Genomic DNA, 12,616 nt, shown 5'->3' on the forward strand with positions numbered 1-12,616 from the left:
CGAACCGACCCGGATCCCAGGGATCCCAGGGGTGGGAGGAGGGTGGGGGCATATAGGGGTGGCGGTGCGCGCAGGATGTGTGTTTGGCTGCTGCTGTGTTGCTGCTACCTGCTGCCTGCTGCTATAAAGGGACTACGGTGCGCATCCACTCACACGCTCTACAGCAGTGAACAGAGGATGCACCCCCACCCCCCCCCCCCTTCGCCACCCCCTCCCCTCACCCTTGGGGACGATCGGGGGTAGTGCACTGCGAATCGCGATCGGAAATCGCGCAAATACCGCCCAGTCGCCGATGGATGATCGATGTGCGCTGATCTGGTGATGTGTGTTTTTCTTATTTGTTTTTTTTTTTGCTGTTGTTGCGTATCTTCTTCCTTTTCGCCTGCTCCCGCTGCTGATCGTCAGTCCAGGGTTTAGTAGCAACAACAACGCGCACCACCCCCCGAAGGTGTGACTTGTGTGTGGTGGAATGGTGGAGCAGTGGGCGGTGGTGTGGAGTGTTGGAGAATGGTTTTGGTAGTTTGTGCCTAGTGCCTGTGCTCCACGACAGTGGCGGGTGTGTGCATCCTTATCTCTTGGTCTCCCTGTACGCCCCCGGTGATCACCCCCCCCCCCCCCCCCCCCCGGGGCCGTGGTGCTGATCCGCTGATCCCCTGGAATCGTCAGATCGGATCGGAACGCGATCACTTTCCCTCCTCCTGTTTTGTGCTACGTCCCGGCTAGGCAATCCCCACTATCAACTGAGATCAACCGCTCGCTAGCCGATTGTGTGTGTGCGTGTGTGTACGTGTGAGTGTGCCTGGCAAAACCAGGAGTTAAAGGAAGAAGGGGGGGTGCTAATGACGTTTGTGTGAGTAACAAGCGATATACCAATTGGTGATACATTTTGCACGGGATTTTTGGACGTTGGGTCACGGTAACAAGAAAAAGAAGGAGGAAGAGGAGGCGGGAACGATCACTTTGGACAATTGTTGTGGACCACCTGAGTTCGCGCCTGACAGGTGAGCTAAGAAAGCCCCCCTTGGACGCCAATCGCCGCTCACTATCGCAAACCCAGACACACAGCCACACAGTTCGCTCTCTCTCTCTCTCTCTCTCTCTCTCACCCGCATCGCATCTGGATTGACTGCAGCTAGAAGTGCACCGCCAGCAGCAGGCGCATCTTCGATCAGCGCTGCCATATATTACATCACACTCCTCAGAGTGCTCAGTGCTCGCATCTCCATCACCTCTTCCACTGTTTTGACGTCCCCCTTCCCTTTCACCCGCAAACTGGCAGTGGCCAACACGCACCCACTCGAAGGGCAGCTCATATGAAAATATCTAACCACCACAGTCCAAGCATGCACCCGGAGAATGCCCTTCACCAAAGAGACAGAGACAGAGACAGAGGGAGAGCGAGAAAGAAAGAGAGACGAGAGGATCGTTCCATAGCGGCCCATCATCATCACGCACGTGCACGTGAAACGCTTGCTGCGGCACCACAACCCCGAACCACAAGCAGCAGCAGCAGCAGCAGCAGTTGACGACACGTTGACAGATGTCATGTGGCACTGCACATCACGGAACGCGCAGTGTTGTTAGCCGGGAGCTCGAATACAAAGACAAAACAAACGGCGCGCGCAACAGCAGCGGCAGAGAGAGAGAGAGTGCGTGCGCGCGGGTAAATGGCGCCTCAAAATGGGATGCTAATACGAATGCGTGATGCGCCCTCGTGATGCGTGTGCTGTCTTCGGTTTTTGCTTTTGGAGATTGGGCAGCGCGGCGTCAATAATTGGCGGAAAAGGAGAAGAAAAGGGGCAAGAACGACGACGACGAGTTCAGCTTTATCTCTCTCTTTCTCTCTCTCTCGCTCACCGATGCACAGAGAGAGAGAGAGAGAGAGAGAGAGAGAGAAAAAGCTAAATAGGAAAAGGGTTAGCGATGGAAGGTTGGCGTTATTTTGGATGCAGGAAACATTTCCAAGGTCGCATCTATATCGTTCAAGCGGGGTGACAAGGGGAGAGTTATCAACTAGCTTCACAGACCCCCCCCCCCTCCCCGTGGGTGCACACTATCAAAAATCTGGGCTAGATTCTAGAGAACACAATTGTACGGAAGTGTTTATTTTCGTTCATCCTTTCTCTCCAGGGTGCGCCATCAGGAAGTATCCTATTTTAATGTTGAATAGCTCACTGCCATTATTCAGTCGATTTTAAAATACAAAACCAGCTTTATTTAGGTTCTATTCTGTGCCATTTATTGTGCAATAATCAAAATATGATATCGTTCAAATGACTGCCTTCCTTCGCGCATACAAAAAGCGGCCTTTTTTCGGGCCATTTTGTATTATTTTGACAGCAGTTGGAGCGTTTTTTTTGCAATTTCTGCTCTAATATTTGCTTTAGGTTGTTTCATAGCCTTCAATTTGTTTGCAAAATCCTTATTTTCCAAACAGACCCGCAGAAACAGGCCCAGCGCCGTGATATGCGGCGAAGGAGGAAACCACCATTATTCAATTTCAGTCCGCTCTTTTAACGTGCAGTGATCCATTATTAAAATGGCATAGATTGATGTTTCAGAAACTGTCCTATTTGTCAAAATCGATTGAAAAATGGCAGAGTTATTCTACTTTAAAATAGGATACATCCTGATGGCGCACTCTGTACAATCTATCCCCGTTTCTTGATAGTATGCACACAAGGTTACAGTATGCAAAAAAAGTTTATCCACCCTTTGTAAGAAGCTTGGATTTTGGCTAATTTTTCATGGAAACTCTCCACCAAAAAATGTGTATCACATATCAATAGTTTTGTTTTTTTTATTCTTCTTCCCCATGCTTTTTACATTTTTCAAAAATACCTTCTAGAAACAAAGATTTTGCACAAACAGTCTAGCAAGGTAAGAACAGCACGTCTCTGCACGCTTCTTAGGTGCATAACTCCTTTATTTTTGACGATAAAACCATAGAATAGGCCTCAGGAGATGTGTTTGGGATTAAACGAAATGCATCGTTGAAATTAAACGAAAAAATGGCTATTTAATTATTGTGGAGTTAAAAACTGCACAAAACCCGAGAATGAAATACATGAGGGTGGATACACTGTTTTTGCGTGCTTTTCGTACCTTGTTCGACTGTTTTTGTAATATCTTTAGTTTTATGAGGTATTTTGGAAAATTGTAAAAAGCACAGTAAAGAAGAACAAAAAAACAAAACTATTGATATGTGATACACAGTTTTGGGCTGAGGGTTTTCTTGCAAAATCAGTGAAAATGTAAATTGCTTGCAAGGAGTGGATAAACTTTTTTTTTGCATAATGGACCTCAATTGGTAGCGTGCTCTGCTGGCAGGTTGGCAACCCAAACAAATCGTAGGATCGATTCCACATGCATCCTTTAAATTTCATCGTCATCTGCGTTTTTGTACCACTTCTGAAATCGTTCTTTCTCACGTATACTAATTCCCTAGCTCTCTCTTTGGCGGCTTGTTCTCTAATATTCTATTCCTTTTGTTTCTCTTCTCGTTTACCAACCAGGTACGTGTATAATCCCCTCTTCACCACCCACCCACCCACAATAACAGCTGATGCAAGAGAGAAGCAGAACACCAAGCGGTAAGCAGCGTGCGGATCTCTGTTTTCAGATAGTGCAGCAGCCAGACCACTAGACACACATCCCCCCCCCCCCCCCCCTCTCCAGGAGGAGGGAAATTGCTGGTGAAAGCGGTGTAAAGCGGTAAAGAGAGAGAGAGAGAGAGAGAGAGAGAGGTGTGCAAAGGGACAAGGCTAGGAGAGTCAGTCCAAAAAATGCCCCATTTTGTACGGGATTTTTGTCCACCAGGACCTCGCCTCTCTACAGAAAGAGGCCACTATGCACTCATCTCAATTCGCACAACAATGCGAATTCCGTAACATCCTTTCCTAACTTTATTAGAGAGTGAAGTGCGTGTGCGGCTGTGGTGGAGGAGTGTGTGCACCAACGAGATGCAATCGGAAATCAGCTGCATGCTGCTTGCATACCCCTTACACTCCTTCTGTCGCGCTCTCTCTCTCTCGTTCTATGCTCCTAGTCTACTGACCTAGTGTGCTAGATAGATTGACGATTGTTTTTTTTTTTTTTTGGTGGAAGACACACACTGGCTTCATAATTTGCCCCCTTGCACCCTCTCTATCTCTCCCCCTTGGATCGATTTCTGTCGGATAATGTCCCCCGTTGCTGTCACCTGCATGCGGCTGGAATTGAATTCTTGTTTTCGGAACCACCGATCGGTGTCTGGTGTTTTTTTTTTTTGTTTTTTTTGGCAACCCTTTTCGACTGGCGCGCTTCCGACTGGTGTGGTGCATACTGCCCCCCCCCCCCCCCCGCCCCCTTCCCTCGTTCACCACCTGCTGGTGGCTTATTATTTTTGTGGGGTCGTGTCGTCACCAACGTACCGATGGGGCGACAATGGGAATGTGGGTGTGTGCAGGGAACACCGGCAATCGATCCGGAAACACCACACACACACCAGGACCAGGTGGACTGCAACTGTGTTGCGGGGGAATGGAAGTGGAAGCGGAAGAAGGAGTAGACATCTCGAACGTTGTGTCGTCGATTGCGACGTCTCTCGAGGAGGGGGGGATGTTGTTAAGGGTGCAGTTTGGGGGTGGTTTCGATTTTTCACCCTTTGTATGTATGTGTGTGTGCCTGCAGAGGGCAGGGGATGGCGGGGGTTCGTGCCCAAGAGCCGAACACAACAACACAACAAGCGCCAGCGACCAATCAGCGATTCGATTCTTCCACCCGAAGGGTAGCTCACGAATAGAATAATTCTGCGAATGTAGAGAGAGAGAGAGGGGGGGGGTGGGGGAGAGGGAGAGGGAGAGGGAGAGATGCAAGAATGATGCACCACCGGGAGGACCGAGAAATCAAGCCATACACGACGACGCAAGTGCATGCCACGAAACCATTCCAACCCCAAAGATGCTTCCCTACCCCCGTACCAACAACGAAACCTTGTTCCTGTTGTCAAATGTGATGGAACACTCATGTGTGCTCTTCCTCCTCCTCCTCGCAGCTGCGCTTTGTTTGAGGCTGCACCAGCGCTGGTGGTGGCGGTCGCGTAAGTTTCGACCTTCGAGCGAGAGGGGTGGTGGGGGGGATGCTCGGGAATCGAAATCTGGGAACGCGTCCAACTCTCGACACTCGCGTTCGCGCGGTTCTTTGTGTGTTTGCCAGAGCAGAGCGGGCGGGGGCAAATGGGGTAAATGTAACAACCCCCGGTTTAAGCGGAAGCGCAAGGGGGCGGGGGGGGGGGGGGGGTGTTGTGTGGAAACGCCGCGGTCTTCCGGTGTCCGTGCCAAATCTTGCCACCTCTCGTACCTTGTCGTTGCGGGCGCGAAATTCGAAAATAGAACCCACCACCACCCCCGCCCCGGGCTTGAGCGAGTATCCCTTCGTATGCTTCGTGCGCCCTTTTTGCTACACAGGCACAAGGGGGGGGGGGGCGGTTCTTCCGTGCAAACCCGATCGCTGCCAGGTGTGTGCGCAGGATTCTTCTCGTTTGCTGCGACCCCTTCCGGGCGCGCACCCCCCCCCCCTCCCCCTTTCATCCCTTGCTAAAGGATGCGTCTTACGCGCACCAAGGACACTCGACACCAAGGACTTGACCGGGTGGTGCACTGGTTGACAGTCGGTATGGAGTGTGTGTTTAAGGGTAGGGGGTGGTTTTTCATTTTTTGCCATCGTACAGGGGTGGAAGGGGAGGAACTAATTGTCCCTCAAAAAAACAAAAAAAAACTACAGAAAAAAGGACGTCATCGCGTCCGTTGCTGTGCGGGGTCCCGGTAAGCGGGTGCTAATCACCTTGGCCCCCCCCCCTTACCACCAACCCTTCCTGAACCCCCGTTAATCCCTGATCCTTGATGAACCCCTCGCCGGTTGATCGGTTGCGAACAGGAAACCGAATGTAGAATGGGAATCAGACGGGGTGGGGGTGGGGGGAGGGAGTTGCAGGGGGTGTATTAAACGCCTTCCCTCGCTACCCGAACCCGATCCCTAACCTATTCGACCGTCTAGAACGTTCCGCGATGCCGCCAATCTCGTCGCCAGCGTCACCACCGCGCTCTCCGTTCTTCCCCGCCCTGCTCCGTTTGGCATCGATATCCTTATGCGTGTGTGTCTCTGTGTGTATGTGTGTGTGTCGCATCGGCACGGGGCGGACGCGAATGAACGGTGGGTATAGAAGGGGCGGCGGTTGCACGTGGAACTAAAATTAAAGCACCCCCCCCCCCCCCCCCCCCCCCCTCTAACTAATGTGCGCGAGGAATGAGGGGTGAAAAAAAAAAAACAACAGACAGCAAAGTGACGCTCCTCGGTGTGTCGTGCTATCGCCAAAATCGTGATGGAACAGGGAAGATGATCGCCCCCCCCCCCACCCGGGGGTTTCTGGGGCATCGGGCGACGCAATACGGCATCAGACGGGGCACTGGCTGACGAACGCATCGTGAAGTTGATCCCGCAAACCGCTGACAACGGGGAATTTTTACGGAGTAGTAGCTAGGTGTTCGCTGTGCTGTCGGGTCGTACGACCCGTTCTGATCTGTGCTAGAGCCACAGCGTGCGATCGTTGCGATGCCAGTTGTGGCAGCCGCAGCACCACCACGAAACACCAAAGGTCTTTCCGGTCCGGCTCGCGTCTCCGAGTGAGCTGTGCTGAGCTGAGATGCCCAAGCGTAACATAAACAGTAACAATGTGCTGTGATGGCGCAAAGCAAAGCGCACACAGCACGGGTTTTTTAGTTTTTTTTTTTTTTTTTTTTGATCCGTGAACCTACTCTCTCGTCGATCTGCATCCGTTCTCCGGCTCGCCGTCCCAGACAGGAAAACAAAAGAGCGATGCCGTGCTCTTCTTAGTCGATCATTAGTATCGGACGAGAACTTCCAGCAGCAGCAGCAGCAGCAGCGCGTCAGTAGTATCCAGAACGTCGCGGAGAAAGCTTGACAGTTCTTTTTTTTTTTTTGGTTTCCCTCTTCTGTTTGTGTTATTATCGTGCACCACTAGCGCCAGTATCCTGTCAGGTCAGGTGCCAGGACAATTGGACAAGGTGTGTGTCAGTGCGTGGGAGTGTGTACCCCCTTTCCCCCCTGGGGAGCAGTAGGGACTGCGCCGTGCTGGTGCACTTGTGCACCTTTTTTTTTCTTTTACCGTTTGACAGTGAATATAAAGGTAAGATCACGCTGACTCATGCGAACCGAATGGTGGTCCGCTCTGGGAGTCACCTACTGGGAGGTTGCCAAGGGTTTTCTTTTCTTTTTTTTTTTTTTGTTGTTACAATCTAGTCAACGGCCGCCAAGGGTTGCTCCTTCCTCAGTAGCAGGCATTATTCACCTGCTAATCGATTCTGTCGCTCAGCTCGACGATGATGCTACCTTTGATCGCGCAAGCAGCATGCGCTGCGCTAATTATGCGCGCACGGGAATGGTGAAGCATTCCACCCACCACCCCCTTTGCCTTCGTTTCGCGCACCTTTCTCACGATGAATAGACACTTTGCATTGTGTGCATTCGCGGCGGTGCGGGGAGCAGCAGCGAGTACATTGGTGTGCACCGTTGCTTGGACAGGACACCAGCGCCAGCCAGCCAGACATCATTAGCCTCCCGAGGTCCAGGGGCGCAGGACGCGTATGGCCGCGTTGCGCGCACTTTTGCAGTTGCTGCGTGTTCCTGTTCCGTGCTTCCGTGTCCGCCACAAGATGCCACAAGTGACAAGCGGCGCGCACCCACAAGTGTGCAAAACAAGTGGGACGCGCGCTGGGGGGGGGGGGAGGAGGCTGGAAGAAGGGGATGAAGGGTGTGTAGTGGGGGGCGGTGGTGCAACTGCATTTTTCGATTACCTTGCCAGCATTAATCTCACATTCCTGGCCCCTTGTGGGAGCGGAGGGGGGGGGGAGGGGAAGGAGTTCAGGTGCGCAATGGTGCGCACACCTACGCGCACACATACACCCCGGGAAAGCCGGTGGGGGGGGCTAATGTAATTGAAGCTAATTTACAGTGCGCACCACGTTTGAAGTTGGTCCAGAAGGGGTGGTGTTTGGTTGGGGGTGGCGAGTTGAGTACATATTTTCCAACCACCCTCCCCTCCCCCTTCCCCCCGCCGTTTGTTCTCTGCCGCTGCCACCACCTTCGGAAGCGTCAGAGAGCGACAGCGAGAGAGAGAGAGAGAGAGAGAGAGAGAGAGAGAAAGAGAGAGGACCCGAAACTCAACACCTACTGCCGCCTAGGAAATCGGGACCAGATGAGGGGGTGGTCATTTCTGCCTTCCCCTTCTCTCTCTCTCTCTCTCTCTCTCTCTCTCTCTCTCGCTCCGAGCCGCTCCTTGCTGATGCAGATCTTGGTGCTTGCGGCCCCGAAATGGGGCTAATTTATAAAACATGTTGCACACACACACACACACACCGCCCTTTGGGGGGTGGGGGTTGTAGGCGCCTTGCATCTCGCTGCTGGTGGCTGCTGGCCCTGCGTGGTCTCCCGGGCTCTGTGGCGTGTTGAAATGCTCTTTAAGATCATCTCGCGGACGCGCGTCCATTACGGTGTGGGGTGGCAAAGCGGCACAAGAAGAAAAATAGCAAAAGAGAGGGGGGCGGGGGGGGGTTGCAAGCCTCCGATCCTTCACGATATCATCTCGTAGGGAAGGGACGCATTCGCATCGTGTGCCCCCCCCCCCCCCCCCCCCCATCGTCTCCCCGCGCCCTTTACGACGACGTGGCAAATGAGATTAAAGATTAGGAGGAACCCTTTTCAGTTCCGTGTGCGGGGGTAGGGTGGGGGTTGAAGGAGTGAAGCGGGGTTTGCAGGGGAGAACCTCATCAACCCAGATATCCCAGCGCTCGCTGCCTAGGATGCCCCGTGAGGGCGCGATTAGATGGGAAGCCCCCCAATTGGCGGGAAGGGGTGGTTTTGGTGCGCGCGCGCACCCCCTTTCAGACCCGGAGGCTCGACCGACCGGTTGGTGCGGAGGAGTTGCGTAGAGATTGATGAGTTGATTGGATACGCCGCGCAACTGCACTTGAGTCGGTAGGGAAAGGGGGGGGGGGGGGGGGAGGGCGCCACATCCCTTGTGCAATGGTGGTGGTGGTATTGTTCAGCTCGGCGCAGATCGCTTGGGGTGGCATCCAAAGCAGTGTCCATCACGACAGGGAGAGAGAGAGAGAGAGAGAGAGAGAGAGAGAGAGAGAGAGAAAGAGAAAAGGAAAGGGAGAGCTGCAAAAATACTTTCAAGAACTCCAAGTGCTCCGTCACCGCCAGGTTTTCGAGGCTCTCTCTTTCTCTTTCTCTCTCTCTCTCTCTCTCTCTCTGCGAATTTATTGCGCCCTAGACACAGTACCTAACTGTTCCTCAAAAAAGACATTTTTTTACACAAAATTGTTGATGTTTCTGTAGCAAAACTAATTACCACAATTTGAGTGTTCATTCCTGGCGCCTCGCGGTTCCCTCTACCACTTTCCGTAACGCTCGTACACATGCCTGTCCTTTTTAGATTCTAACTTTACCTTTGACACTAACGACACTTTTACCGGAAACTCCACGAAGTTACTAGAAGTTCAACAAATGTTCCCCGTAACTTCCACGATATTCGTACGCAGCAGCAGCAATCCTGGAGCAGAAACAGAGCCTCTGGACACACAACACCTCCCCCAGGTCCCTTCAGCCTACCTCTCTCGCTCTCTGGCTCTCTCTGGCTCTCTGGTTCTGGTTTTTCTAGCTATTCCTTTCACTGTGCGCTGTTGCAGCCATCGTACGGTTGTTGGCTTCAAAATCTGCAGCAGGAGAAGGCAGCAGCAGCCCACTACGGAGTGCGTGCGCGAGCGAGCGCTTAGTGGGTGTTGTTGTTCCTGGAGCCGCTGCGCGGTCGACTTATTTATGGCCGCAATTTGTTTAATAAATGCGAGCGCACCGGTGCAACTATTGGACCACAGGGTGAGCAAGGGAGAGAGAGAGAAAGAGAGAGAGAAAGAGAGAGAGGCTGCATGCGTGACTGTTGCGTACACAAGTTCACCCCTTTTCTCTCTCTCTCTCTCTCTCTCTCTCTCTCTCTCTGTGTCTCTCCTTGGTACACCTGCCACCACCCCCTGTCCTCTTACCATTGAAAAGCCTCTTCTCTGTTTGTCTATTCGCAAAATGAGACACACAAATGACGTTGGTGTAAGAAACTACCCCCGCCACACAAACCACCCCCTTGTGCACCCTCGCTTGCTCTCTAGCACGCCTCAAAGTACCACTAAACATGACATTCTCCCAGCAGCAGCAGCAGCAGCTTAAGCCCTAATGTCAAAGCGTACTTAAAAAAAAAAACCCGCGAAGGACAATTAAGGCTCCGCCTGCCTCCCTGTGCCTGGTGGTGTTGGATGGCAGCATTGCACAAAATTAACACTGACGGTGGCACACCACCAAACGCACCATTTGTGCGCGCGCGCGCGCGCGCGGAGGTGAGTTATTTTGCGTACATTGCCCGAGGGTGGGGAGGGACCGAGAGAGCCTCTCTCTGTGTGATCTGGAGTCCAGGATATGTGCACACGCGCGCTCTGATTTCCTCATCATTAACCTCGCTTTCTACTCACCCCCGCACAAACACACGAACAGAAGGGTGGGGGGGGGGGGGGGGGGTTCGAATTAATGATCATTTCACCTTCGCTGGTCGGCAGCGTGCAGCCAGCCACCCCGATCCGTGCAGAGTGTAGAGACCGGGGAAGGGTGGGAAGGGTTGAAGGAGGTGGTGTGGGGGGTGTTGGGGGTGGCTCTGGGTGGCTATTGGTGTGCGTCGCGCACGCCACCGCGCGCCTAGTTAACGAGATGGGCTGGGAAATTAATTTTTCATCCCCCCCCCCTTCTGCCACCCCCCGCCCACCAACCCGATGTCCACCGGGGGCACAGCATCCATCCACGAGCGGGCACCTCACGTCTCGTCGTTACCACCCCCCCACACTCCCTGATTCACACTTTATCCAGATCAATTTTCCAACCTCGTTCCTTCCCCGCCCGCCCGCCCACTAGTCACCACCGTGCTCCCTGCAACCCCTCACGGGGACGATGACGACGACGGTGAGCGTAGGTGGCTTAGCGCATGACGGCGGCAGCGGCACCCCGGAGCACCTCGCTCTCGCGCCGCCTGGTTTCGCTTGTTCGCCGCGTGTCACGTTCGCGCTCGCGGGGTGGCGTGCCGGTACCGTTGCCGTTCGGTCATCACGGTTTTTACCTAACCCTTTCCTAAACCCACCCCCATACCCACTTCGGGGTGGGTTCGGTGTCTTTATGGGCGCGCGCGCATGCACCAGCGCCCGGGGCTCCTATAATGATGGCAGGCAGGAGCCCTGGTGCTGGTGCTGGTGCTGGTGGTGGTGGTGGTATGCACCCCCTTGTGGACGACGACCGGTCATAGGGGGGGTTGCACGAAGTAAAGGAAGGGCGGAGAGGGAAGACAGAACATTTTCTAAATTTTCTACCCCCTCCGCCAGTCGCTTGTTGCGTTTGCGAGCGTCTTTTACAAGGGTTGGGGTGGGGGTTGGGCGGGGGGGGGTGAGGAAAGAGGGTAGAAGTGATGCTGTCCTATGCTTTTCCCGGTGGTATAGGTACCACTCGCTGCTGCTGCTGCTCCTTACCAACCCTTTCACCCTCTTCAACCCCTTTTCCTCCCTCAGGGAGCGCTAAAGGTCAAACAATCGAGCAGCGCCGAGCCAGAACAGTGTCTGTGTGGCGAAGATGCGCCTTGGTGTGTTTGGGATGGTCCCATGATCCTAAAGGGGGGTGAGTTGGGCGGTTGATCGCACGCAAAAAAGATGCGCCACTTATCGTTTTGGACCTTATGGATTCTTTAAAAAAAATATTATTAAACATGGATGCAGAAGAAACAGGAAAGTAAAATGAATTTCGATTTTTTTTTGTAAATTCCTGTTTTATTCCTCTAAATCAATTTCGTCCCCCATAAAAGTAATCCCTCCCCGATGTAATGCACGTGCGCCAATGGATTTTTCAGTTTTGGAAATTCTTGAAAAATTCGACTTCGAGGGATGGCCTTCAGCTCCTTCTTCGCAGCGGCTAGAATCGGCTCTGGGGCGTCAATACGGTGTCCCCGGAGGAGGTTTTTTTTGCGTTTTTAATAGCCAGCTGTCACACGATGCTAAATCAGGCGGAAGCGATGGTTTTGTGAATGGTATGACTGGGAGTTTTTGATGAAAAAGTCACGAAAAACCAACGCTAGTCGCGTTTTTCAACGCGTTTGAGGCCCAAAACATTTTTCAAAATGTAATAAACAAATTATTTGAGTATGTCAAAGGCATCAGCAAGGTTTCTAGTTGTTAATCGACGGGTTTCCAACAGCAAATTATTTATTTGTTGGGCCTTGTCAGTTGACGTTGATGGACATCCTTCGCCTTCAACAAGTTCCTGACCTTCCTGGAAGTTTTTGGACCACTTGTTAACATTTTTATTACTTAGTGTTAATATCAAAAGGCTTTCTGCATCATCCTTTACCTACCCGCAATTTTTTTTTTGTAAATTCTTTGCTCAATAAATTTCGAAATATCAAAAAACGACGATTTCGCTTTTAGTACCTCACAAAAAAAATCATATCGCAAATACTAATCATTATTTTGACGTAAAA

At 52.4% G+C, this 12,616-nt stretch overlaps 1 protein-coding gene across 6 annotated transcripts in view; it reads left to right on the forward strand.

Annotated features, from left to right (window-relative positions):
• LOC126579754 (mucin-19-like) overlaps window positions 1-12,616 on the forward strand; it is a 126,085-nt gene that overhangs the window by 26,900 nt on the left and 86,569 nt on the right. For 2 of the 6 annotated variants that reach the window (XM_050243310.1, XM_050243311.1), the window contains exon 1: window positions 371-1,001. The exons of 3 other annotated variants lie outside the window; for them this stretch is intronic. The gene's annotated coding sequence lies outside the window, so the exon portion shown is untranslated. Of the gene's footprint in view, window positions 1-370; window positions 1,002-3,515; window positions 3,594-12,616 lie in introns of those variants that run through there. One more of the 6 variants, XM_050243312.1, reaches the window with a different exon arrangement.

This window comes from Anopheles aquasalis, chromosome Y, assembly GCF_943734665.1.
Source record: "Anopheles aquasalis chromosome Y, idAnoAquaMG_Q_19, whole genome shotgun sequence".
Lineage (NCBI taxonomy): Eukaryota > Metazoa > Arthropoda > Insecta > Diptera > Culicidae > Anopheles > Anopheles aquasalis.